The 27,716-nt window shown below is 44.5% G+C and overlaps 1 protein-coding gene across 19 annotated transcripts in view; it reads right to left on the reverse strand.

Moving 5' to 3' along the window:
• The window catches only part of ZNF536 (zinc finger protein 536), a 486,990-nt gene that overhangs the window by 69,299 nt on the left and 389,975 nt on the right, over positions 1–27,716 (reverse strand). The gene's annotated exons all lie outside the window — the stretch shown is intronic.

Genomic DNA, 27,716 nt, shown 5'->3' on the forward strand with positions numbered 1-27,716 from the left:
TGCAGCACAACAGTCTCTCCTTTCTCAGTGGGATCTAATCTGTTGCTAGAGTCGAGGACCTCCTGCAGGCACTTCTGATGATCAAAATTTCCTTCTGAAACTTCAGCCTCGTCTCCATAATGAGAGCCCAAGGCTCAGCTCACGCCTTGAGTTTTCTCTAGCCTCTCTGACCTTCTACCTTTTAATCAACCGACACATTTCAGTCTCCTCTGAAGCTTTTGAAGTCCATTCTTCCTTCAATTTGCGGGTCCTGGCAGTGACTTTATCACTGGGGCTTAACCTGGAAGGCAAATGCCATCAGCAGTCCACCAGAGATGGAGGATAGACTGACAACTCTCAGGGAAGGATTGACTAGAAGAACTTTCCTGCAACGAGACCCCCAAACTCCATGGCTGAAATGGGCCCAAGTGTCCTCCAAGTGTACTTTGCAACAACCAATATACAGAAATAAAAGATTTCCAATATACAATTTGTAAAATTAAGGAGCTGAAGATTACTTAGGAAAGGGCAATTTGCAATGCAAACGAACTTTCTGATTTATAGAGTCACCACGGGGTTCCTTACATGAGTCAATCTAAAATAGGATTCAGCTCACAATGCATCTAAAATAGGATTCAGTTGCCAAAATCCAACACCCATGCCATATCAGCAACGGCCCCCATCAACATTGCCATTGCAGAGGGAGGTGGCCCTGCAAACTTTGCTGTACTTTTTTCTCAAAATGTTTTCCTGCAAGTGCATTGCCAATCTCATTAAACAGACTTTCCTTTGGCTTGTACTATTATCCTTGGCTTTGCAATCAGGGTCGCTTTTCCATCCACAACCAATCCCTCAAACACCTTCGAAGACTTGCCCCACTTTACTGCCATCCTCTAGGTCTCCTCATCTTGGAACAGGCATTACATCTCGGCCAAGAGAAGTCACCTAATTCCTGTCTTGGATTTGAGATTTGGCGGGAAGTAACTTCCCACTGAGGAGTAAATCTGAGGCTTAAAAGTAAGTGAAAGAGGATATAAATATTCCATTGCTTTGATGCAGTAATTCCATTTCTGGTGGTCTTCCCTAGAGAAATACTCTAAAACACGAGGGTGAAGGGGGAATAAGAGGAGCTGCCTTTATGTTCAAAGACATTCCCTGTATTATATTTGTAATATTAAAAAAAAATTGGAAACAGTCAACACATTCAACAATAGGGCAAATAACTATATAATGATATTTTAGTGTAGTCATACATTTATACACATATGTCTTAATAACATGAGAAAAAATGTCATACTGCACATATATATTATATGTATATGACATGCAGAAATCATATGACAGTAAGATTACAATTCCATAAAAGCTAGGCACAGGAAGAAAGCTGAAAGGAGATAAACTAAAACTGGCACTCTTCATGCAGTAAGCAATGTTTGGGAGTTTTTCTCCTATTTTTTAAATAATCAGAAGAGGAAAAAAAAGTAGAATTTGCTTTTCTTTCAAGAAAACACAGGTTGATTTCTTTTTTGAAAAACAAAACAGATTGGGTTAAATGTAGTGAATTAAAAGTAAGCTTCAATTAACTTCCATTTTTTTGTGAAAAAGCAAAATTTCTATTAATGCTAAAGATTTTATCTCACTAACATGGTAAAATGTTTTATTTAAATATTTTACACTTGAAACATCATAAGGTCTTACTGCTGATCCAGAGATAACTACGCGATACCGAAGCTGAACTAGAGGCTTGCGCAGGTGGGAATGTGTACGGCTGCATAGGGTTGTCATGTGTCCACAACATTCTGCGTCTATGTCCCAGATAGGGCCCTCATACCAAACCAGGATGTGCCCCAGGAGACATGCTCCCCAGCAGCAGGGCTGTGAATGACGGCATTCTGCTGCTGACACAAGGCTTTAGCCCAGGGTCTGGTATGAGACAACATCTTAGTAAATGCTACATAAGAAATGAGTGTCCTTTCAACGTGCCTCTGATCTCTGTGAAACTGTAAGCTTGCCTGGAATGATGGCCACTGCTACCATTTCTTCATGTTCCTATATGGAGTGCCTGTGCCTGCACAGAAGGATATTCAGGAGCTACCAGTACAAACACCAGGTCAGCAAACCTCCCTGCCGTGCAGGCTGGTAGGACGGTGCAGTGAGAAGCCCAGAGGATCTTGGGCCTGACTCTTCCAAGGCACAATCTTACAATACCTCAATTTGCCAGTCCATAGAACTGGGGACAAAATCTTCCCCAGAGATTTTGGTGTGCTGAGTCAGAAGTAAAGAAATAAGTTTTCTCTCAAAGGCTGAAACAGTGCTGATTGCCAAACAGGGGAGGAAAATCTGGTTTTAGTTATTTAAGATGTTATTTTACTTCTACTTTTGGCTATAGTTAAAGAGCTTGTAACAAATCAACTGTCTCATTGAGCACAACTAGAAAAGCTGCATGAAAAAAATAGTGGTGTGTGTATGTGTGTATATAAACAATTTATTTTTCTTGAGACAGTGTCTCACTCTGTTGCCCAGGCTGGAATGCAGTGTCGTGATCTTGGCTCACTGCAACCTCTGCCTCCCGGATTCAAGTGATCCTTCCACCTCAGCCTCCCGAGTAGCTGGGACTACAGGCATGCGCCACCACGCCCGGCTAATTTTTGTATTTTTTGGTAGGGATGAGGTTTTCACCATATTAGCCAAGCTGATCTCAAACTCCTGACGTCAGGTGATCTGACCTCGGCCTCCCAAAGTGCTAGAATTACAGGCGTGAGCCGCAGCACCTGGCCAGTGCGTGTGTATATAAATAATTTCAAGGTGTAATAGAGTTATCAAAGGAGCCAGGACTTGACAGGTCAAGATTCTAAAAAGGAAGGAGCACAGAATGCTGGGCTTGCTTTTGACTTTGCTTCTCCCCTTGAGATAGTTGTGAACTTACAAATGGCAGCCACTGAGATGCTGAGAAGCAAATCAGAGACATCCATAGTCCAAGGGACCAAGAAGATAAACACCAGAATCTAGGGCTTGGTAAGGCAAAAGTTTCCTGATAAGCACCCCACACATTTAGTTGTTACCCCTAAAGGGGCACAGTTAGGAGTAAGAACAGGTAAGAAATAAACCCTTAAAATCTGCTCAATTTCTGATTGACTTAAGGTGATCTTCTCCAAGCCTAATGGCCTACTGGAAACAAAAGTAAATCCTCCCTAGAGGAAGATAACACCATCCAGAGCTGTGCTGTCCAGCAGGGTAACTGATGGCCACATGTGGCTACTGGGCACTTGGATGGGGCTTTGTCAGAATTGAGAATTGCTATGAGGGTAAAACACTCACTGGATTTCCAAGACTTCATACAAAAAAGACATGTAAAATGTCCCATTAATACTCTTTATATTGGCTACCTGTTCAAATGATAACACTTTGCATATACCAGGTTAAATACAACAAAATACATCCTTAAAAATAGTTAACTATGTATTCATGCTTATTTAATATTGCTACTACAAAATTTGAATGACGTAGGTGGTTCACATTATATTCCTGTTTGGCAGTTCTCATACAGAGCCAAAATGCATCTCTAAAATTTGTATGTGCCATGTCTGACATTTGATAAAAATTACCAGCTACACCAGGAAATAAGAGCAAATGAGTAAAAACAAAGACAGAAAATCAGGCAACAGCTAATGTAATCAGGCCCACAGAAGATCCAAATATTGAGTTCTAGAGTTATAGACTTTAGAAGAACTATACCTGATATATTTAAGAAAATAGATGACAAGATAAGGAGTTTAGGCAGAAAATGGGAATCACCAAAAGAAATCAACTGGAAATTGTGAGACTAAGAGTACAACATCTGAAATTAAGAGCTAGTTTGGAAACACTTCAAGAAAGAGTTAGCTGGAGAAGATTCCATTTGCTTAACACACCAATGTATCCTGTTCTTGACTGCAAAGATATATAAAGTTTTGCTCTTGTGCTAATCTGGCCCATGACTGCTTTACAATTCCCTCAGAAGCCCAGAAAAATTCTCCCCAGTGAGTCAGAAGACTAAACAGTTGATATGGTTTGGGTCTCTGTCCCCACCCAAATCTGATGTAGAGACTTGTAAAATGTTGGAGGTGGGGCCTGGTGGGAAGTGACTGGATCATCGGGGAAGATTTCTCATGAATGGTTTTAACACTACCCACCTTGGTAATGTTTTCGTGATAGTGAGGAAGTTCTCCTGAGATCTGGTTGTTTAAAAGTGTACAGCACCTCCCCCCTCTCACGCTTCCTCCTGCTCGGCCATGTGAAGTGCAGGTTCCCACTCCACCCTCCACCATGACTGTGAGTTTCCTGAGGCCTCCCCAGAAGCTGAGCAGATACAGCATCTAGCTTCCTGTACTGCCTGCAGAACTGTGAGCCAGTTTAACCTCTTTTCATTATAAATTACTCAGTCTCCGGCAATAGCAAATCTATAACAGACTAATACAGCAGTGTGAGATGTTAAGACCCTAAAAGTCCTCATGACTGATAGAAGAGACATGCTAAAATGGAACAGAGGTCTGGGTTAAGAAAGACCAGCCATTCTGGCCGGGCTTTCTGGCCTTTCATCAAGTTTGACCTTAGTGTTTCCCAGAGACCAGAAGCAGTGTCAACACAACAGACCTGGAGCTGATACCAGGTTGTCTGATGCAGACTGGAACATTCAGGAAAGACTTTTCAGGGCTTGCATGGACTACTTCTGGGTGGTCCATGAGTAAGCCACAAGGATGTTTAGGTTGCGCTGTGAATGTCCCAAACACCCAACAGCAGAGCAAAAGACAAAGTACAGAGGCAATCTATTTGTCTACATAACACCAGCCTTGCAAAAAACCCTCAAAATACCTTGCAGCCTTTGTCTATCTCTTGCTACAAAAAAAAAAAATGACACAGTCTTTCTCAGAAAAGCAAGGTGAGAAGCAACTAGCTCAATCAATTTTTATGTACCAGAAGGGCTACTGTAAGTGCAAAACTAATAAACTCTGCTCTCACTAAGTATCTCAAAAGAGAAAAAAGGAATGATGCTCTAGAAAGAGATTTGAGTTTGGATTGGAAGAAGAGCTACATGATCATCAAGGGTAGAAGGATGTTAAAATTTGTGCTTTTGTTACTCTTTAGATGGAAACTCCAAAAGTCTGACCACAAAGTGTAAAGGACGAATGCTTGCTTTATCCAAATTGAGAAGGACTGGACAAGAAGTGTCCTCAACCTCATGCCAAGACCCAATTTGAGGCTATAGAAGGATTGAATTTGAAAAGTCAGAGAGTTGCAAAATAGAGGAGTTCTTTGGAAAGGGTTGGTGGGTGTGATGTTATTACCAGCCCTCTTTCCATGGGGGATGGACAGAGGTTGCTTCCTTCACTTCAATCCCAGTTGATGGACTCTTAAAGAGAACCTGTTCCATATCCCTTGGTGTCAGTGGGTCATGAAGCCCAGCTATGCAAAAGTGGAAAAGTTAGAGGCTATTCTTAGGGTGGGTTGAAAGGAGGCCTGTATGGGGAAAGGTTCCAGTTTTAGTTTGTTGAAAGATGTGAAGAATACTTCCCAAGGTCCAGATGTGGGTCACTATGGAAGGACCCTCTGCATAAAAATGCTGTCAAGAACTTTATCCAAGAGGCTGCCTAAAAGGATGAAACAACTCACCAGGAAGACACTGGATGTTCCCTGCTGAAGGGCTAGCAGCCAGCAGCCAGCCAGAGGCTACGTGCCCAAACTGTAGGTGACAGAATCCTAGAAATGTGGGAGAGCCCAAAGAACTCCAGAAAGGATCCAGCCCAGGAGAAAAACAACTGTCATGGCCGTGTTTCCAGCCCTGACTTCTTCTGCAGACCCTGTTCAAAACCAGGGTGGTCAGAACGCATAGCAGAAAGGAAAACACAAGGCCAGGGACCAGAGAAGACACGGCCTGTTCCCGTCCCCAGGCCCACAGCAGGCTGCAGCCAGCTCCAGAAGATGATCCCACTCTACAAGAAGCTTGGAGTTAGGAGTATGACATTGAAACATGTGCTTCCATGACCAAAATGAGGCTCTTCTATGACTCAAAGGCACACAAAGACCCTGCATTATTCCAAAATGACCAAAAATGTTGTGGGACCTCGCCTAGATCTCACCCGAAATGGGTGGGGGGAATTCAACATCACAAAATGGGTTTAAACAGAAAGAATAACTTTTTGTGCTTCTACCCTGTGGACTTTTCTCTTTAAACATAAAGATGATAAATCCCCAGGAAGGAAGGAGGGAGCCTCTTACTTGAAGAACATGGGGAATCGTCATTTTTTCACAAAGCAATACTTTCCTTTTATCCATGAAGAGACAAGGGCCTCATGAGGATGGGAATCTTTGCTCAGACACGGTGGAGCCAGGACACGCATCTGCTCCCCAATCCCTTCCACCACACTGCCACGGGGGAGATGATCACCCATCCTGGAATCAGCACATAGAGCCAATGACCCTCTCACCTTCCCTGTCTGTGGAGGACCCGGTTATCTCATTTCCCTTATCAGTAAAATGCTGGTGAGTCCGGCCTAGATAAGAAAAGCCAGCTCCTCTTAGGTAGTCACCGTGTCTCATGGCTGACCACCATTGTGAAGGGGTGACACCCAATCCTCGGGCCCCACCAAGCAAGATTCCAAAGCCCAGAGGTACCTGGGTAAGAAAACATCCTTTGGCTGGGTGTTTTCCTGACACATTCTCTCCAGAGACCCTTCTGGAAAATGTTGCAGCCACTGGCACCTTGCACAGCTCTCCAGCGGTCACTCATCCTCTGGGAGCACCCATCAGCTGGAGTACCTGGGGAGAGCCTGCAGCCGCAGCTCAGAAAGCGCCACATGGCAGGGAGCTGGGTTTCCAGCAGGCAGGAGAGGAGGTAAGCACTCTCCGCAGTGTCCTGCTGTGTTTGGAAACCCCATCCAAGAGGCAGCGTATGGATCTGTGTATGGGTCTGCTGTCGCGTAATGAAATGGTAATGGGAGGCAGTCCGGAACTCCTCTTTACACAGCCACCAACGGATGCCATCCACAAGGAGGGCAGCTGCTCCTCCAATCTGCCCTGCTTTTTCAAGTCAACACTGTGTTTCAAGACCAAGGACACCCCCAGCCACACCCAGGAGCTCTCAGGGCCTCCAGAGTACCATCTGTACTTAGATGCTCCCCCTGCACCTTGCAGGCAGCCCTTGCTGCTGGCCAGAGAGCCTGGGAGCTGAGGATCCACGCAGGGTGGGACAAGACAGTGCCTTGCAAGAAGGACAGCCCTGGCTCAGGCAGGGAGCCATCTTGGAGAGCAGTTGTACCAGTGCCCAGTTCTGCGAATTGCACACTCTCCCTCTCTTTGTTAAGATAATAATAAACACAAAGCAACAACCACAAAATCCAAATAAATGATAAACTCCAAAAAGAGCAGAACAGGACTCTCATCTTTTCCAGATACCTGTTCACCACAGCAGGAGGACTGTGCCAACACTGCACCATCTCCAATCCACGCCATATGCCTGTTTCTTTACTTAGTGTTGTTTGGGATGGGAATCCTTCAGAGAATGGAAGGCCCCTGAACGTTTGGCAAGCCAGACAAGGACAGCAGCCGAATGTGCATGGGGATATGGTGTGTCCCTAAACATGCGTGTGTGGGGTACACGTATACACACACACACACACACACACAGACATACACACACACAGCTTTCTTCTCTCCCAGCCTGTTTGTAACTTTGCTCATCGGTTGTTTTTTTCTGTGTACAGTAACCAGAATTAAAATAAGCTCAGTGTTAGGAAAGCAGAACAAATGGAGACTGCTTTTGACAGTGGTGACACTTTTGGTCAAATCGTCTAGCTGAGATTTTGGCTAAGAGTTTAGTCAGACACACACGTACCCAGGCACACAAAGACTGACACGTAATCTACTCACGGCTCTGGCTCTGATTGGCCCAGAAGGGGGTCTGGAGATGCAGCCATAACGAGCTGCACTCCCAAAATGAAAATCCCATCCCCTTTCTGGTTGGATTGTGTGAGTTTGTAACGTGGGCCAGACTTCATTCCTGGCCTCATTCACACGCGTGGATGCAACATTCACCGGCATTAAGTGGAGAGGACCACAGCCAGGAGCAAACACAAACCAACAGGAAATCAATGGTGTTTTATCATCTCAGGACTTTCGATTATGCCGGCTGTCAGCAGAGAATCTGCTTGGCTATGGCTGGCCCCGGTGCGTGGGGGACACATTCCTCCCGAGGTGCCCTTGAGGGACTGCTCCGGCCAGGGGTATGGTGGACCCTGGCTGGTATCCAGGAAGCACTCCCTTCTTTTCTCTAAGAAATTCCGAGACTGGAGGCATGGCAGGAACTTCTCAAGGGTAATCATTTTTCCTGACTGGTATCTTAAGCTTGTCAAGTTCTTAGCCAGAGCTTTCCAAGTCGAGCTTAGAAGAACCATATGGTGCTCGCCCAGTCCATATGACTGGCTGAGCGTCGACCACTACTGTTGATACAATATATCACTTTGTTCTCAATATTATGACAGCATTTGTCAATGAAAATTAAATTACTGTCAAACTTATCCTGCTAACTTACGGCACAACCATCAGAGAAAGCCAGCACCGCGCCTTAAGTCAATGGGACCTTGTCTTCATGCTCCACCAAGAGGCGGGAGAGAAAGACATTTGGGTCTTTAACACCAGTAGGGATGGTCTGCCCAGCTAGCACAGGGATGCAATGGAAATGACTTTCCCGCAGCCTGAGCTCCTGGGAAGGGGGTATGACGCGGGTGGGGGCAGGGGTAGTGTCACTTCAGGCACGTGCTTAGTACAGGCAATGTTTCATGAGGGAAATAGCACCACATGTTACATTCATGTGCTTATTAAAAGAAGAAAAGAAAAAGATGCATCTTTAAAATTAAAGATCCTTAGGAGGTGTTTGAAATCTAATATTGGCCAGGTGTAATGGCTTATGCCTGTAATCCCTGCACTTTGGGGGGCTGAAGCAGGAGAATTAAATGAGCCTAGGAGTTCAAAACCAGCTTAGGCAACATAGTGAGACCCCATCTCTACAAAAAATTTTAAAAATTTAAAAATCAAATAAAAATAAAATATAATATAATTTGTGACAATCTGGATGGAATTGTGGAACATTATATGAAGTGAAATATGCCAAACCCAGAAAGACAAATCCTGGGTGTTCTCACTTAAACATGGACCCTGAAGCAATTGATCTCATAGAAGCAGAGAGGAGAATGGTGGTTACCAGAAGTTGAAGCCTCAGTTCAATAGGAGGAATTTTTGAATTTTTGTTTAGATCATTTGCATTACATGGTGAATATAGCTAATAGTTGAGTTTGTTACATTTCCATATCACCGGAGAGTAAATTTGTAATGTTCTTATAAAAAAAGTTAAATATTTGAGGTGACGGGATATGTTAATCAGCTTAATTCAATCTTCCCATGTTGTATTTAAAACCATAACTCCTCTTTGTACCCCATAATTATATAAAACTAGAATTGGTCACCACATAATAAAAATAAGAATAAATACAATTGAATATCGACATCCTGAGTTATCTATTTCTATGGAAGCATTTGATAGCTAGATTCTATCTGATACCACAATCAGCTTCTTCTATATCTGTGAACAACCTTAGCTTTCATTCCAGTATGCAAGGCTGAAGACTTTTGGTTGTTGTATTTTTCCACTAAGGAAGTGGATCAATTATGGAACGCTGAGAGTTTCCAAAAATTTAAAAGATAAGTATCTTCCTCTTTGATCATCTTATTGAAAAGGGCTTGGCTGGTAGAACTCTCACAAGCAGGCATGTCACAGATCATCTAGAAATCTGTTATCCACAGCCCTCTTCCTCCTCTCTCCACCATTTAACTGTCCATACCCATGAATTCAATCTTCCAGATCATCTAAAGAAGATACCTTGGGATTGAGATGAACTAATGGAGTCGGTCAGGGATTTTGACTTCTTTCTGTTCTCTCTGTGTCTCTCAAGAATAAAATCTCTCACTAATTTCAGCCAGCAGTGACTTAAGCAACATCAAACTGCTTGTCACAATTAACACTAGGAGAGGTGGAGACAGAGATCAGGGCCTAGTCAGGACTTCTGGTTTGTCTGTGTATTTCTTTGTTTGTTTGTTTGTTTGTTTATCTCTCTCTGTCACCCAGGCTGGAGTGCAATGTCATGATCTCACCTCACTGCAACCTCTGCCTCCCAGGTTCAAGCGATTCTCCTGCCTCAGCCTCCTGAGTAGCTGGGATTACAGGCATCCATCACCACACTTGGCTAATTTTTGTATTTTTAGTAGAGGTAGGGTTTCACCATATTGGATAGACTGATCTCGAACTCCGAACCTCAGGAGATCTGCCCAACTCGGCCTCCCAAAGTGTTGGGATTGCAAGTGAGAGCCACTTCACCCAGCTGGACTTTTACAGACACGTTTCTTGGTGTTTCTTCATGTAACAACATTCCAGAGTAATGCCCATGGCTATTGTAGAAAGAAGAACAGAAAATGCATCCCCAGCACATAGTAGGACATCACTTTCATCTTTAAGTTCACACAGAGCTACTAAAACCCAAACCAAAAGAGACTGCTTCCAGTGAACTATTACGCACAGTTAATAGTTTCAAATGGGGGCCCATTCTGTCCTCTGTGAGAAGATATTTACCTTGAACCCCCAGCAGGACAAGAATGCTAAATGCAATGCCTATGGGCTCTGGCAGCCATGAGGACAGGCCTGTAGTGGTTTGGGGAGGTAGCATGAGGGGCCATGTTTTACAAGACTGAAAATCAAGCCAAAGCACCTCTTGGTGTCGTGAGTCCGCAGCTCTCAGCTGAGTCGTCAGTGGCTCAGAAAATGAAATGGACTCTCTGGTGATGAAAACTCCCCCATATTAATCTTTGAGTGCTCTCTGATGGGTGCTTATTAAAGCTGAAGAACAGAATGTTTTCAACAATACCGACACCCACGTTGCCCTCCAAGATGCTTGGGTTAGCGCAGAAGCAATCGGCCTCAGGAGCAGGTCTTGAGCCTTCTCCCAATCCCCGCTCACTGGTAGCCCAGGGAATCACCCTTTGAAGAGCTATCGATCACTCCAGGCCAGCAGTCCAGGCCAGCAGCAGCACGGGGAGCAACCTACCCTTTCCTTACTAGATAATGGTAGAGGCATAAAACTAATGAGCATTTCTCCTTTATGGCAGGATCCAAATATCTGAGACCTGCTGGACCGAGTGGGGTAAAGAGGACATTTGTGAGCAATCTTCTCCCTGCTCTGGAAAGCCCACCCATTTGCTGGAGACATGTCCATGGACCCTGGTGGGAGGGGACAGCCGGGTCTGGAGGCCGGGCCAGCCTCTCGGCCTGCAGGATCTCGGCTCAGTCATGGTGAATTCCCAGTGCCAGCAGTCGGATTTCCATCCCCAAACTGTTCTCCCTGACACAAAGAGGGGCAGCCTGGCCGCGTAACAAAAGCGAGTGTGGGTGGCAAGGTGACTGCACATTTCAGCTTGAATGCTCCGGTGTGGGGCTTGCACCTGATCACCAGATGCTTCAAGCAGATGGCCAGGGAGGGGAGGGCCGGCTCCTGGTTGCTTCCGAGGGGCTACAGGAGAACCAATCCAGAGAGCCAGTCGGGAGTGCCGGGCTGCACAGCCCAGCCTCAGCTCCAGGAGCCCTTGCAGGATGGAGCCTGGAGTCTCTGATGCCAGGGGAGCCTTCCAAATACACACAAGCACACCTCGAGGGAGGGGCTCGATGTAGGAGCGAGCCTCGGCCAGCAGGCATCCCTTTGTCCACTGAATTTTTTAGGATTTCTTCTCTGGATGGCCTTGCGGAACAGGCCGGTCTGCATCTGTTATCTGATCCAGAAGGTCTCAATAAATGTGATTCACGTGCAAATTAATTTTTCAGCAAGTGGCTGGGTGAGCAATAAAAGTGAGCCTCCCCGTGGCGCCAGCCTGGCCTCACCTGAAGCCCTGGGTGAGTGTTTCTGCTGACCTTGGCCCAGCAGCGAGTCCTGACAGTGACCCAGCCTGAGCCTGGGAAGCAGACGCAGCCCCTAAGAGAGGAAGAGCAGGCAGAAGGGAGGTTGCTGTGCCAAGGAGGGCTTTCTGGAGAACAGAGGATTTTTCAAAGCTCCCTTCTCAGCAGAAGCTGCTGGCAGGGTCTGCGGGCCAGGGCTGAAACGGAGGCCCAGCCCTGCTCTTGTTCCTGCCTGGGGTCTCCTTTCTGTTCCAGGAAATTCATGCTCTTGCATGCCCAGGCACACACAGTCTTGCAAATGCAGGACGTGTGCACACACGCAGGTACACAAACACACACACACACACACACACACGGGATACTTCCTGGAGAATGCGGATTGGGTTGCTTTACTTACTGATGTATCCTGCCTTCCAAATCTATTAGGTTGGTGCAATTACTTTTGCAATTACCCACAATTACTTTTGCACCAACCTAATAGAAAGTGCCTGAGATATATGAGTTGCTCACTCAATATTGTTCAATGAATAAATGAATGAGAGAATGAACAGATGAAGAATGCCCTGATTCAACCTCTCCTGCCTGCCCAACCCAGCAAGGTACCAGCTGTAGCTCCTGGTGCTCTCAGGCCCACCCTGTCACTCACATTCTGCAGATACAACTTTTGTAAAAAGAACGACCCTCTCTTCCCTGGAGAGTATCTGTTTTTTAAGTTCACACTTTCTCAAAGTCAGGGCTGAGTTGTGCCCAATGGCCTCCCTGGCAGAAAAAAGGGAGTGGAGCTGCCCACTAATGGGTGTTCTTTCCTGGTGGTTTTGGACGGCACGGGGTTGCTCAGATCACCTGGTTCTGGCTGAGCAGGGACCATTGTGCCTGTTATCACTGTGAGCTGTTGTGCAGGAGGGTCCCTCACTCCCCCTGCCTGGCCCCAGAAGGGAATGGAATGAGTGTGGGTGCACTGGTTGACAAACGGCATAGGGGAGCCAGGGGAGCAGAGAAACTCCCAGACGATTCCAGACCCACAAAGAGTGCCAAAGCCTATGAGGACTGGGGGACAGGTCATAGCACCCCTTCACTGCGCCAATAGGCAGGCCAGCACAAGGCAGGTTCTGCATTCACAGCTCTGCAACCTTGAGTGTTACTTGACTTCTCTGAGCCTTGCCCCTTCTTTTACAAAACAGATAATAAGCACATCCACTTCATTGCACCATTGCAAGAATTTAAAAGGCAATTATCAGGCTGGGTGTGGTGGTTCATGCCTACAACCCCAGCAATTTGGGAGGCCGAGGTGGGTGAATGGCTGGAGCCCAAGAGTTTGAGATTGGCTTGGGCAACATGGTGAAACCCTATCTACAAAAACACAAAAATTAGAAAGGCACAGTGGCAGCTGCCTGTGGTCCCAGCTACTTAGGAGTCTGAGGTAGGAGGATCACCTGAACCCGGGGAGGTCGAGCCTGCAGTAAGCTGTGATCATGCCACTGCACTCCAGCCTGGGAGACAGAGTAAGACTCTGTCTCAAAAAAATAAAATTAAATAAATAAAAGGCAATTGTTTAGCACTTGGCCCAGCATTTGGCACTGAGCAAGCCTTCAGTGATAACCGCTCTCCATACCTGGTGCCCTGCTGTGCCACACAAAGTCTAAGCCCCATGCATAGCAGCTGCAGAGGGTCCAGTCTCCTCTCCCTCCCGCAGGTGTAGGCATTCGGTAGGTGCTTTAAAAGTGACTCCTGGGCCGGGCGCAGTGGCCCGTGCCTGTAATCCCAGCACTTTGGGAGGCTGAGGCAGGCAGATCACAAGGTCCGGAGTTCAAGACCAGCCTGGCCTACATGGTGAAACACCATCTCTACTAAAAATACAACAATTAGCCAGGCATGGTGGCACATGCCTGTAACCCCAGCTACTCCGGAGGGTAAGGCAGGAGAATTGCTTGAACTAGGACCCAGGAGGCGGACGCTGCAGTGAGCCGAGATCATGCCACTGCACTCCAGCCTAGGCTAGAACGAGACTCTGTCAAAAAAAAAAAAAAAAAGAGGGAGAGAGGCCGAGACGGGCAGATCACGAGGTCAGGAGATCGAGACCATCCTGGCTAACACGGTGAAACCCCGTCTCTACTAAAAAATACAAAACCTTAGCCAGGCGTGTTGGTGGGTGCCTGTAGTTCCAGCTGCTACTCGGGAGACTGATGCAGGAGAATGGCGTGAACCCGGGGGGCAGAGCTTGCAGTGAGCGGAGATCTTGCCACTGTACTCCAGCCTGGGCGACAGAGAGAGACTCCATCTCAAAAAATAAATAAATAAATAACTAATAAAAAGTGACTCCTGGATGAGCTGGAGCTCTGCAGCATGCTATGCTATGTTCTCTGTCCTCCTCGGTGCAGGGCTGTATGCCTGTTCGAAAGTACAGGGACTTGAAGGAGCAGGCAGGAGGTCTACAGGGTCCTGGGGTGGTGGTAGGGCCACGGGGCCAGCATCGCAGCAGGCGGCTGTGACTAGTGGCAGACCCTCCAGCCCCAGGCTCTCCCACAAAGGCAAGGATTAGCCCTGCCGTCCTGGCCCACAGCCAGCTCGGATCATTTCATTTGGCCTACTTAGCGTTCCCCCAGGGGTGCTGGAGGGGAGATGATTCATCACTGTCTGGGGCACCCTCGTGCAGAAAGCCTTCTACCCGGGAAGGGGCTGCATCCCTGTCTGTCTGTGTGACATGCCAGTCACAGTTTCCAGGCCCTCCCCACTGGAAGCAGGGGCGGGGCAGGGGACACGCGTTCCGGGTGGAGGTGTGATGGACACCCAGAGAAGGAGCAGCAAAGTCAGGACCGTGTGCACTCCTCCTGGCCTCATGGCTGGAGCCACCCAGCCCTGGGAGGGCGTGGGTCACATTGGTGCTGAGCCATTACGGTAAGCCGTGCCCGCAGGGTCAGAGCTGAGCTGAGTGGTACTGCTCCCATCTTCGCCTCTCCTCACTGGTCCTCTGCCCATCTCAGGCCACCCCTAGAGGCAGGACAAGGTCAGAGGAAGGGCAAAGCAGGAAAATTCCTCCCTAGTCTCTGTCTTCTACAGCTCAGAGCTTCACAGGATATGAGAGCCTTCGGAGAATCTGTGGAACCCCTGTCTCCTGTACAGAGAACTTGAGTGTCATTATTTAAGAGGGAATTTAAGAGTGTCATTATTTAAGAGTCCAGAGAGGTAAAGGAACCTATCCAAGGTCACACAGCACAATGGAGGCAGGGCTAGAACCCAATTCTTGTGTCTTCCAGCTGAAGCATAGAGAGACTTTTTTTTGAAACAGAGCCTAACTCTGTCGCCCAGGTTAGAGTACAGTGTCACAACCATGGCTCACTGCAGCCTCAAACTTTTGGGCTCAAGTGATCCTCCTCCCTCAGCCTCCCAAGTAGCTGGGACTACAGACGTGTACCACCACACCTGACTACTTTTTTATTTTTTTGTAGAGATGGGATCTCGCTACATTCCCCAGGCTGTTTCCAAACTCCTGACCTCAAGTGATCCTCCTGCCTTGGCCTACCAAAGTGTTGGGATGATAGGCGTGAGCACCCAGCGAGCCTAGAACTTTTATGTCCTCCCCTGGGACCTAACCATCTATCTACCCCCAGAAACAGACCCACAGGGAGGCAGATAGCAGAGGAATGAGGGGGTACCCTTCAGCTCCCAGGCTCAGGAAGGAGCCCTATCAAGATGAAAGGGGGCATTGAGCCCCCACCCTCCAAGGCCCAGGACTCCCCACCTTACTGCCAGTCCCATCATTCTGTCTCTCTTCCACATTTCAGGGGTTTGGCTAATTCCTAAAATATCCACCACCCCAGTTGAATTAAGAAAACCCAGGAAGGAGGGGAGGGCAGCCTGGAGGTGAGAGCTTCCCAAATGCAGCACCGAGGTGGCCGGGGTGGGGCCCACGCGAGGAGAGAGGGCTGTCGCTGGCCGGGCTCCCTCTCTGGCGCGGTCACCATCACCGCACATCCGCCCGGCATCCCCTTCCCTTCTGCACGAGTAATTAAGAAACACCTGTGTTTCTCCATCAGACTGCACATTGGGGGAGAGCTTCCTTGCATCGTGCGGGGGCCCACGGTGCCCCTGTGCCCATCAGGGCAGCGGACGGCCTCCTTCCTGGGTCTCCAAGAGGGGGCAGTGGAGGGAGAAGGCCTCTCAGGCTCCAGCACCACTAAACCTGCCTTAAAAATGGCTGAAGCCCCCACCGAACTTTGCAACCAGAATGAGCTCCTCGAGGTGCCGTCTTGCCAGCACTCTGGCCGATGCCAGCTTTCTCACAAACGAACAGCTTGTATCCCCATGAAAATCAATGGATGGAACAAATTGTATTAAATTATGTAAAATGATACTAAAGAGCACATTCTACCAGTGAAAAGAAAAAAAAAATAACCCCCAGAAAATCTTATTTTAATAAATCTGGCAAAATTATAGAAGATAATTAGGAAGGGGAAAAAAATGCTAAATTTTTATGACACTTAAAGACGCATCCCCTGGCCATCGGCAGAGACGTGGGATTTATCCCCTCATAGGTCAGACACGCGTAATTCTTGTGTGTGTCTGACACCTGTGAGTTATTTATCATCCCGGTGCTCTGGTCGGAGCCGTCTCCTGCCCGGCTCCTTTCCGTAGAGACAGACTCAGCCGGCAGCAGAACCAAGCAGGCATTTTTTGGAACCAAATGCTATGCACTTTTACGTGGATTTTTTTTTTTCTTGGTAAATAACTGTGATTAGCATTGAACTGGCAATATAACCTCTTGCCCATATGTGTGGGAAAAAAAATCATTTTAAAATATTTTAACCACTGCCACCTTTCCAATTCTATAGTGCAGCTACCGTTTTTTGTTTGTTTGTTTGTTTGTTTTGTTTTGTTTTTTTAAATCAAGGATGCCCTGAGACATGGGAATGAATAGGTCAAGAGGCCTTTCTCAGTCCCCATGCCTTCAGCCCTCAGCCCCAGTCCCCAAAGGGCATGTTATTCACCAACACAAAGTCCATGGCATGCCTACATGGCATAAAGGAGCCAGAACATGGAGACAGGTGTATCCAGGTTACTGTTTCTGTCCAGAAACGGTTTGAACTGACTTGGACTGGGGAGCTCCCTGAATGAGGGATCCTAGAGATTAGAAAATTTTGACTCTTGTTTTCCTCAACTCTCAACAGTATGACTTTGAGTGAATTTTTAAACCTATCTGAGACTGCCTCCTCACCTGCAAGGTGGATGCAGTAAGGCCAACCTTGTCTGCCTTTTAACAGGACTGAAATAATTCAAATAATATCAACCTTCTGGTACAATTCCTAACACAAAGAAGTAATTTCATAAATGGTCGTTCCTGATACTGTTAGTTTATATTAATAATTATCACGTCTCCTTTTAGGACATACAATGGGACCAACACAAGTTAACTGGCTTTCCTCCTAGATGCTGTTTGGAATAGTGTTCTCACTGGGAAAATCCAAATAGGTGATTTTTGAGATCAAATGCTTCTTGGGCCTCTGTTGGTCAAGTGAATCATGACTCCCTGACTGGGGGGTGAGGTCAGAGTGGGGCCCAGTGAATCATACCCTTTATTGTGTGAGGGCCAGAACTCAGCTATGCTTGCTTACCTGTGCTCACCCGCGGGCCCACCCTCAGCTCTGGCCTCATTGTGAGAGAAGCTAGCTCCTTGGGCCTGACTGCATTCCTGCTATATTAGTCCCTTTTCATACTGCTATAAACATACTGTCCAAGACTCGGTGATTTACAAACAAAGGAGGTTTAATTGACTCACAGTTCTGCACAACTGGGGAGGCCCTCAGGAAACTTAAAATCATGGCAGAAGAGGAAGCAAACATGTCCTTCTTCACAAGGCAGCAGGAGTGAGAAGAGTGAGCAAAGGAGGAACCTGCCAAACACTTATAAAACCATCAGATCTCACGATAACTCACTCACTATCACTACAACAGCATGGGGGAAACTGCCCCCATGATCCAATCACCTCTCACTGGATCCTTCCATTGACATGTAGGGATTATGGGAATTAGAACTCAAGGTGAGATTTGGGTGGGGATACAAAGCCAAACCATATCACCTGGCATTCCAAGGACACACCCTCATGGCTGAGCCCAAATCAGCCCTGCTCCCTAACAAACCCATGCTTCTGTAGATCCTCAACACCAAGACTCACAGACATATTTAAAACTGAACAAGCCTGAAATAATAATGCACTTTATAATGGAGATCAAGCTCTTGATTGTTTTCCTTCCAAAGATGGCCTATTACATAGGTGATGGTAGCTCAGAATCAAGAATACATGGCATGATCACAAAAGCGCCCAGGAAACCATCACTGCATGTGTTAAGGGCTTTCCCAACACTGTTGGATCATCCTGGGCTCAGGCTCAGATTCCCAGGGGAGCTAGCAGTTGATGAGGTACAGGTAGCACCCTGAGGCTCAAGGCAGGCTCTAGATTCCAGAAACAGGCACAGGTCCTCACAGTGGGAATGGAGACAGATGCTAGGAGCTTTCATAGATGACCCTGTATGGAAAAGCTGGTGCGTCTGGGAAGATAGGAGGGTACAGGAGGGGTGAACTTGGAGGACCAAGCAACCAGGGGCCACATGGGCATATGGCTGAGCCTGGACCCATCCACCCGACTACTATGCTATTATAGGGCTCCCATGGCATACCCACACCACAGAGTGACACACACCCTACAATACCCCAGACAGTCCTGGACCTCTTTGAGTCATTTATGAAGGAGAAGCAGAGAAGTCACACAAAGCAGTCATGGCCACACAGGCAACCTCACTCCAAAGCCCATTTCCAATAAAGGACACCACCTCTCCAACCCATGAAACATGGGACTCTGTAGAGTCAGTCTGTTCATTCATTTAGTCAGTCACTCATTCAATTATACAAAATGCAGTGAGGCCCCTCCAATACCAGACACTATTCAGGGTGCTGGGGGATCCACTATCAAACAAAACAGATAACACCCCAGCATTTGCAGCTCTGTAACATGCAAACAGTAATAAAAGGCCTGGAGACAAACTAAGCAGAAAGAGGCAGAGGGAATTATAGGATGGGGCTAGTCCAAATCTTAAATGGGAGGACTCAGGGAGGCCTCACTGAGAGGCCACAGTGGAGCAAAGACCCAGAAAAGGTGAGGGATCAAACCAACCTTGCAGTTATGCATGGTGAAGGCATTGTAGCAGCAGAGGCTGTAGCCCATGCAAAGGCCCTGGCAACCTGCTGGGCCTGAGTACAACAAGGAGGCCAGTGTGGCCAGACCAGACTGAGCAAGGCAGAGAGCCAAGACATAGCAAGACTCAAAGCCAGGGCATAATGGCAAGCCAGATTGCATGAGGCTTGCTGGCCACTGTGGCATTGGGAGCCCCCAAGAATCTGAGCAGAGCAGTAACAAGATCTGACACAACATTTAAGAGAATCACTATGACCACTGTGCTGAAAATGGTGCCCAGAGCAGAAGCCAGGAGACCAACTAGGATTCTGTTGATAACAAAATAAGGGCTGTTCCTGCTCTAGGCCCATCTCATGGCAGCACGGATAAGGAGAAGGGAAAGCCTATATTTTCTATCTGTATTTTGAAGGTGCTGTCTGCAGATTTGCTGTTGGAATGAATATGGAGTAGGAGACAAAAAGAAGGGTCAAGAATGACACCGATTGTACCACTGTATTCCAGCCTGGGTGACAGAGCAATATCCCATCTCAAAAAAAAAAAAAAAAAAAAAAAAAAGGCCCCAAGATTTTTAGCTGGAAAAAACAGAAGGACAGAGCGCTGCTGTTAACAGAGATAAAAAGACTCTAGGAGGAGTGGGTTCTGGGTCCAAGATGTGGCAGGGGCTTCCTAGGTTGTCTGCCTTGAAGGGTACAGGAGGTCAGTGAAGTGAAGTATTTGGGATTCCAACATCGAAGGCGGTCAGTGAGGTGGCCTGCAGGTGGTGAGTCTGTCAGGGCCAGCAGCCTGCTTTTCCTCCCCAAAGCACCATCCCAAACATCTGGCCTCCCCATCTCCCTGGTGACTCCCAAAGTTGGGCCTTCAACCTACAGCTGCGTAGCGGGAAACCAGGGAGCTGCGGGTAAAACAACATATATAAAAAGCATCCCCAGATAGTCTGAAAATACAGAGGTGTAAGGCACTGCATCCCAAATAAGCCTCCTGCTAGAGGGACTATTTTTAAAAAGACTTTTAAGAGGTGTGAAAGTGACGCTGTCTATTATGCGACTCCAGCAAGGCACCAAATCTTAGGTTTTTGAACAACACATCCAGAACGGCCACTTCTGACCCATGGTGGGCAGAAGGCCCTGCCTGCACGTGGCCCCAAGCCAAACGTGCCCCTGGGGGGACATGATGGCACTTGGCGCATTAGGCTGTCACCCAAAAACCAAAGGAAAATTGAACTCCCCTAAACACTGCTGGTTCATAGACTCTGAATTACACTTGAACTTTGCTGATGTCTCTGAGATTTTGCTCTTGCTAAACACCATTTAAATCTACATTATTAACCTCCTTCTTTGGGGCAGTACAGCTGCTGCCATATTTAGAGCTTTTATATACAGCAAATTGCCCAAAACACCCAAATAAATAACAGGGAACCCATTCTTCCCGTCTGCCTAAGGGGTCAGCTGAAAGCCAATGGAAATAACTAACTCTCTCTCTTTCATCAGCAGGAGAAATGGACATTTCAAGCCGGGAAGTTGATGGTGAGCTAGTTTTGATTACTAAAGGTTTCCATTTAAGTGCAGAAGCCAGAAACTTATTTTTAATCTTCTGTTTTGTGGAGTGTGGATATGAATTGAAGGGCACTGCACGCCGTCTGGGGGACCATTTCAAACTGCTTTCGTTTAAAATACAAATTAATCAAGGAAAGGAGCCTGAAGAGGAGAGGGTTTGAAAGAGAGAGAAAGACCTAGAAGCACAGGTGGTTTCAGATGATGCTGTGAGGGTCCCGGCTCCTAAGCGGCTGCAGAGCTGAATCCCAGTGGGCTATGTCCGGATGCTTGTCCCAGAGCCCCATGGCATCCGCCCAGCCTGTGGGACACTGGCTCCCACCCGGCTGCTCCTCACCCAGCTTATGTCTGTCGTAACTTTACATGTTCTCAGGTTTAAAACAAAAACATAGTTACTTTATCACACTGAATTATGGCTGGCAGTTGTAAAGATATTGTTTTTAAGTCTGGTGCTTAGAGGCCACCCTGCATAGCTTTCAAAGAAAATGGAGCTCTCTTGGGCTCAGATTTCATCTAATATGGACTGTTTGATGAGTCTGGAGAGAAAAAAAAGGATGCTTGATTTCAGCCTCTAAATCCCCCCACTGAGGAGAGCTGGGCTTTGCACACCCAGCTTACAGCGGGGAGAGGCCACAGCCCCTTTCTAAAACTCTGGAATGAAAAGTCTGGCACGATTTGTGAGAAGGAAGGTCAGTTACTTCCAGAAAGACCTTCGAAGCATCTGTAATGATCTATGAGAGACACCTCTGCTGCTCTTAGAAGGGGAAAAAAAAGTCTAATAATACCTAACTGCTTCATTCTTGTGAAAATTTTGGTTTTTAATCTACTATCTCAAAACTCCTAAACATAGCCACCTGCCCCTTCCCTGCCAAGCAAGTATGTTAGATGCTGTTCTTCAAATATGACTAAAAATACTTCCTAAAGACAAACGTGATATTCCAAATGTCACCGCAGAAGACTATCAGAGTAGTTATTTTCTATTTATCACAAATATTGTCTGATGCTCTGTATCTAAAGAATACTCTTGATTAGAAAGCCCCTTCCTTTTGTTCAGTGCTTCTAAAAATATAAAGACTATTATAAAAAAATAAAATGGAACCCCAGTACAGGTGACACAAATCTTTTCCATCAGACTTTTCAATTTTTTTTTTTTTTGCCAGAATTGGGGTAGCACATTATTATGAGGATTCAAAAAGAATAATTAAAGTTCTGCATGGACACAGATCTGCCGGAGGGAGCACCTTTTATGTTGTTTTGCATTTCGTGTGTCATTCAAAAGGTTTGCAACTGGGAAATGATGTTGAACTAAAATAAGACAGGAACACATTGACTGAAATTATACCCTGTCCAATGGGTTGACACCCCTTTAGACAGCTCACCCTGATGTCTCCAGAGCCACCACTGCAACATGTGGGGGTGACATTTAGACTCCGCACAGTGGCCCAGGAGAGAGGCCGTCTCAGAGGACGGAGGGTGCTCACAGACCCCTGGATGGCAGCAGGAAAAGCCAGGAATCACCGGAACCTGCAGGACTTCCATTCCTCAACTGGGTGAACGTCACCACCAGGCAGATCCACTGGCCCTTCCAGGACCCAGCATGCTTTATTTGGTCTTGACCCAAAGAAGGTTAGTTTTTTGTCATTGTTTTTTATTTGTGTGTGTGTGTGTTTTAAAAATGTTTGAGTCAACATTTAGCAGTAATGATGTTTCACATGAAGACCCAGAAGCTTTATTTTAACAACTGGTTGCTATGGCAACACTGGCCCAGCTTTCCCTTCTGGCAGCACCACAGGAACAGAACAGAGGCTACCCTTTGAGGCCGGGCATTTGCTCTCCAGTTTTCTGCAGTCCCCACCACTCCCTATTGTACCTTGAGAGTCCGTCCAACTGTCAGTCAGCATGTATTCTTGCACTAAGGGTGTTCTTTTTATTATAGTAAAGGAACCCTTTTGTGTACCTATATTATTACTACAAAAAAAAACATAGAGGAAGAAAAAAAGAAAAGGGAGATGTGGGGCAGCGTGCTTTAAGTAAGATACAACAAAATACTCTTGCTCTTGAAAGCAGAATAGCCCAATAAACAGATATGTATGTAAATGTTAAGCCCACATCACTCTTTGATGTCACTTGCATGGCACCTATGGGCATCTGTTCATTCAAAAAATATTTACTGAGCACCTTCTAAGAGCAAAGCACTGATCTAGGTATCAGAGATATTACTAACTAGCAAAGCAAACAAAAATTTCTGCCCCCACAGAGCTTGCTTTCCTGCAAGGAAGGGCAGGGAATTAATAAATATAGACAGACGTGAGAAATAAGTGAATCACATGTGTGTGAAAAATACTACAGGGAAACGTGGAGCAGAACGTGGAATACTGGGGGTGTGCATGTGAGTCGGTGAGCTCTGGGCTTTGCTATTCCTGCCTTTGTGGCCCCTACAGGATCTCCTCTCCTGAAAAAGTCTCCTCTTTCTATTTCATCCCTCATTGCTCTGTCTTCTCTGGGGACAGCACTGGCTGAAGGCCACACACTGTGGTTCTAGTTAAGGACATATATTAAACTGCTTTGAGGACCTGGGTCTGCTTCCTGGCACCGTGGAGGGGACAGAATTGCTGACCTCACGGAGCTGAATCTCATTTTGAATCCAGGCAAGTACCTAAGTTACTCTCTAATTAGGTAGCAAATTCTAAGCATCACAAAAGAGGCAAGAAAAAAATTGGTATCTGAAGTTCATAGGAGAAGACATTCAAACCAATCAAACAAAATAAAGTTTTTAAAATATCAAAAATTAAAATGAATGACAGAAAAAGATGATAAGCAAGACAAAGAGAATTCAACATGCACATAACTGGTATACCTGAAATAAAAGAATATCTGAAAAGTCACACAAAAAATGGGGGGTTAGGGATGAGAAATTTCATAGTGGGTACAATGTACATTATCTCAGCAATGATTACACTAAAAACCCAAGCTTCACCACTACGTAGCGTATTCATGCAACAAAACTGCACTTATAAATGTTTACACCCTTAAATTTATACAAATACAAAAAGAATTTATACAAAACTGCACTCTTAAACTTGTACCAAAAAAGTAACAAATGAAACCCCAAAGATGTAATAAAAGAAAACTATCTTCAAGTAAAAGGATGCAGACTTTGGGTTGAAAAATACAGAGTCTTAGAAAATCCTGTAGCATTTTAGATTTCAAGGGAAAAAAAAGAATCCTATGGATTCCATATTAAAACAATGAACAAATAAACTAAATAAAAAGTAATAAATCAACAAAAAGGTTTGAGAGTACTATGAAAATATACAAAGGTAACTATTAGATTATTTAAAACACAATAACTTTTCTATGCTATTAGTGGAGAAATACAAGTACATACACAATAAAACAAAGAAAGCTCAGATAGCATAAGACAAAAACAAAAGAAAGACAGAAGAAAGATTTAATGTAAAATCACAGAACTAGAACCAAATACATTTTTCACATCAATAAGTACAAGTAAGCCAATCTTATCTATTAATACAAATATACTTTTCATTGGATGTATGTGTAGTGAAATGGATACATCCATGTCACTGGATGATGAAGGGAAAACAAAATGTTATGCTGTCTATTTAACTCATCTAAGGTAAAGTGAATCAGAAAGATTAGAATTGTGATGATTGGCAAAGACAGAACACAAACACATACTATGAAAAAAGGAAAGATTTTGATAATTTTATCAGTTAAGTTTAAATTTAAGGCAGGTGTTTAACTAGATCAAGAGACATTTCATAATGATCCATTGAACAAGACCCAACTACCTAAGTGGAGCATTATGCCCTAAAGAACATTATGAAGCAAAACAAAAACAGACACAAAAAGTAAGAAGCTAAAAAGCAGAAATCACCAAAACAAAACAGTGAGACTTTAACTCATCACAAATCAAGTACATAAAAACTAGGAAGCATATGAAGAATATAAACAGCACAATGGATAAAGCCAATAGAGATGCACCAAATTCTATTATCTTAAAATAGAAAACATACACTCTTTTTGTTGTTCCTAGAATACAACGCAATTGACCACATTTTGCTCACATGGAATTCTAGTACAGAACCATGCTTAAGACAGATAGGCCAACAGTCTCTGTGTAGGATGTATATGGATTTAGATATTAATTCCTAAAATAGAACACAAAATAAAAAACATTTAAAAAAATTTTTAAAGATGAAAATTACTCAAGATAAAGTGGAAACAAAAGGGAAATTGCAGACTCTGGTTAAAAAAGTTGTGTGGCATAAGGGTTAAAGATATAGTAAGGGGGAGAATATAATCTTTAAAATGTAAGCTATTCAGGCCTGGTGTGGTGGCTCACGCCTGTAATCCCAGCACTTTGGGAGGCCAAAGTGGATGGATCGTGAGGTCAGGAGATTGAGACCATCCTGGCTAACACAGTGAAACCCCGTCTCTACTAAAAACACAAAAAATTAGCCGGGCGTGGTGGTGGGCACCTGTAGTCCCAGGTACTCAGGAGGCTGAGGCAGGAGAGTGGCGTGAACCTGGGAGGCCGAGCTTGCAGTGAGCCGAGACCACGCCACTGCACTCCAGCCTGGGTGACAGAGCGAGACTCGGTCTCAAAAAAAAAAAAAAAAATTTTATCTATTTAGATACGATGGACTCTGGGGACTCCAGGGAAAGGGTGGGAGGCGGGTGAGGGATGAAAGACTATACATTGAGTTTAGTGTACACTGCTCAGGACATGGGTGCACCAAAATCTCACAAATCACCACTGAAGAACTTACTCATGTAACCAAATACCATCTGTTTCCAAAAAACCTATGGAAATAAAAAAATAAAAATAAAAAAGTAGGCTATTCAATAAGAAAGGAGGAAAACAGGTGAAATGAACATTCAGTTCACAATACAGAAAACGAGGAACCAAGTACCTTCAATTTGTGAAGCTCAAATTCACAAAATTAGAAACAATAGTATGGATACAACTATAAACACTAAATACTGTACGTAAAACAGCACAATATTTAATGTTGTGCAAGTAGTTTGAAATAGATTAAATAACTGTCGCTTTTTATGAAAGGGACAGTTACCAAAGTTGACCACAGCGGAGAGAGAACAAATTTAAACAGGGCAGGGACCATGAGAAAAATAATTGAAAGAGTTCTCAGGGAGCTGCCTCAAAAATGCACCAGGCCCTGGTGTTTTCACAGGTTAATTCTATCAGTCTTTCTCAAGACAGATGATACCCATGCTATTTTAACTCTTGAAGAGCTAAAAGAGAGAAGAGAAATTTGCAAATTCTTTTTTTGAAGGTGATAAAATATGGATATCGAAACCTGACAAAAATATTAAAAATCAATCCATCAATCATGCTTTGTAACAGCAAATGCAAATAACAAATCCTCAATAACATTTTTAAGGAGACTGCAGCAGTAGTACATTAAAAAGAATAACAGGCCTTGATCAAATAGGTTATTTCCTTAAATAAAAAGATGTTTTAATATAAGACAATCTATTAATATGATTCACTATTTTAATATTATGTCAGAGAAAAATATTTGATCATCTCCACACATTCCATAAGAGGCATTTATAAATTTAAACACAAATCCCTGATTAAAACAAATAAACAATCAACCCAGTAGTCATAGAAGGATATTTCTGTAACATGCATACAACCAGATGCTCGATGCTGAAATGCTGAAATCATGCACGCTGAAGTCAGGGACAGGATGTCCACTTCCACCACTCTTACTGCGCATTTCTCTCAAATATATTAGTCATTGCAATGGAAAACAAGCAAAAAGCATGAGGCTCTAAAATTGTTTAAAAAAAGAGCAGGTTATTATTATTTGCAAAAAGTATGACTCCATACCAGAATACTTATGAGAACTTGCTGAAAAAAGGTGTTAAAAACAATAGGAAAATTCAGCAAGGTGGCTGGTTATAAAATGGATATACAAAAATCAGTGGTTTAAGTTCACCTAAACAATAACCAATTAGAAAACCATAATGGAGAAAAAGATTTAATTTACAATATGATACAATGAGAGAGACAGACAAAGAGATAGAGAGGCAGAGAGAGAGAGACAGAGAGGAGAAAACAGAGAGAAGAGAATATACCCAGAAGTAAACCTCAATATGAATTTGGGCCTAAATAAGTTACAATTATTTAGAATGACTGAGCAACATAAATGAAGCCCTATTTTGCTCTTAGACGTAAGACTCCAAGTCATAACAATATTAATTCTTCCTATAAATCTATAAACTTAATGTATTTTTTTACCCTTTCCCCCCAGAAAAATTCTACAGAGTATTTTCTGGGGAATATAATTTTAAAATAAGATTAAATATCATATAAAATAAATACAAAGCTAAATAGTAAAGTTCTGAAAAAAAAAAAAAAGAATAAGCCGACCAGATACTACACTGAATTGTATAATCACTGCTGTGGTTTGAAACAGGTGCAGAAAAAGCAGACATGTCAATTGAGTAAAATAGAGCATACTGAACTAGAGGTAAACTCACATGAGAATTTAGTAAATAATAAAGGTGACTTTTCAACGAGTGAGATAAAGAAGAATTATTTAATAAATGGTGTTTGGGCAACTGGCTAGCCATTGGGTTGGAGAAAGGATACAAATAACAAAACTGGAATCTTAATTCACTTTTTACATCAAAATAAAATGACGATGGTTAAGGATCTAAAGGCAAAAATTGAAAAGGGGGAGAATAAAAGAAAACATGGGGCTTAACATAAAATCAAGGATTAAGCACGTCATAGACACCATAATGTGAGTGACAAATCTAAGTATAAAAATCCTAAAACCTCACTACGATAAAAAATAAACAAAATCAAAAGGCATATGGCAAACTGGGAAAAATATTTATCACATAAATGACAGAAATGGGCTAATTTCCTTAATATATAATAAGCTCTTGCAAATTGGTGAGAAAGATACCAGTCATTCAATAGGAAAAAAATAGGCAAATAATATGAAAAGTCAATTCACAGAGAAATAAA

Source organism: Chlorocebus sabaeus, chromosome 6, assembly GCF_047675955.1.
Source record: "Chlorocebus sabaeus isolate Y175 chromosome 6, mChlSab1.0.hap1, whole genome shotgun sequence".
Classification (NCBI taxonomy): domain Eukaryota; kingdom Metazoa; phylum Chordata; class Mammalia; order Primates; family Cercopithecidae; genus Chlorocebus; species Chlorocebus sabaeus.